Consider the following 1718-nt stretch of genomic DNA (forward strand, 5'->3'; position numbering starts at 1 on the left):
TATATTTTATACGACACAAAAAATAATTTTCCATCAAACCATATTTCTTTTTCAACTCAATATACTCAATGCATAACACATAATATAAGAATGTAGTATATTAATTAGCTATAATATCATAATAATAATTTATTTAAGGACATATTTTATCATTACATCAGTCATACGTAACACGCTAGGATGTTTACAACATTAATCTGTAGATTAATTCAAACCCCAAAATATTAACAAGATGTTATCGTTGATAAACCAACCTTCAGCACAATATTTACAATGTTTTTTTAACTAGGTCAAAGTCACAAATAACAATTGAGGAAATTAAAACATAGAATATAAAAGTTAATTTAATTATCTACATATTTTGATTGGAATAATCTACAAATATTTGTAGATAAAAATTATTTTTAATCTTTTTTTAATAAAATTTTTTCCCCACCCAAAATAAAAAAAAAAAACCTACGTAAGGACATGGGTCATACAACACTTCAATATTCATACCTCCTTTTTTAACGCAATATTTTCTATATTGAAAATTAATATTTCTGGAAATTATCATGCTTTGGCATATTACTGTTGGGTTTATAATTACGCATATTGTAAGGTTAATGATTTGTTGTTTAAGAATAAAATCTACGGGCGGACCTGGTGAATAACATATATTTATAGAAAATGTCGAACTAAAAAATTGAGGTTTAAAAATTTTAATTTATAAATAAAATTTAATTTTGAACGTACCCTTTAACGTAAAAGTCTGACATCGAGCACGATACAGACCTAATCACCTCCTTGCACAACCATTGGTCTAGTAACTGTACTTCCTTACGACGTACTGCACCCCTTCATGGGTTGTAGCAGTTCAGATTTAATTTGAACGAGGGACGTAATAATAAAAGCATATGTTGTATTAGTATGTAATAGAAAAAAATAAAAATTTTCATCTTGAAACAACCTGTCAATAACAATACAACAACAACAACCTGTCAAGAAAAATAATTTTGTCCATCATTAAGAGAAAATCGTATATGGAGTTTGATAAAATTAATACTGAACATTGACTTGACTTATCCCCAACTTTTCTCCTTTGAGCTGATTTGGATGACCCGTTTTCGAAATATAGGAGTCAAGGATATGTGTCAAAATATAGGTGTCAAAGGAAATACGTGTCAAAATATAGATGATGAAGAAAATAGTGTCGAAATATAGGAGATAAAGGAAACACATTTATGCATGCCAAAGCGAAAATAAGGGATGGACTTAGCAAAGATTTATGCTAGACAGAAACACCGGAGTCCAACTTTTCTACAAATTTGGGACAAATCAAAGTTTAATCATACGTGATTTTCGATTTTTAGGACTTAAATCTTTATGTTCATTTCATGTATAAATACAAAACTTTCCTATCTTTGGTATTTAGGAAGAAAAAAATTCTAAGCTGATGTCTAAGATAGCATTTGATTGCAAAATTATAGCATTATAAACTTAGTTTTTTACTAGTTTTAGCAATAATTGCTTTTAAAAAATACCGGTTTTTATGCGATATTCAAATATAAGTGAAATTACCGGAAATTTAGTACTTAAAGGACTTCAAATACTTCTATTCTTAAGTAAATAATTGACAAAAGTTGTAACAGCTGAAAGTTATTAATGATTTGTGAACTTAAATTCTTATTTATAAATATATGTTATTAAATATTATTCTATTTAAAATGTTTAATGAG

The sequence above is a fragment of the Halyomorpha halys genome, unplaced genomic scaffold (genome assembly GCF_000696795.3).
Source record: "Halyomorpha halys isolate HHAL.00 unplaced genomic scaffold, Hhal_1.1 Scaffold4.1, whole genome shotgun sequence".
Classification (NCBI taxonomy): domain Eukaryota; kingdom Metazoa; phylum Arthropoda; class Insecta; order Hemiptera; family Pentatomidae; genus Halyomorpha; species Halyomorpha halys.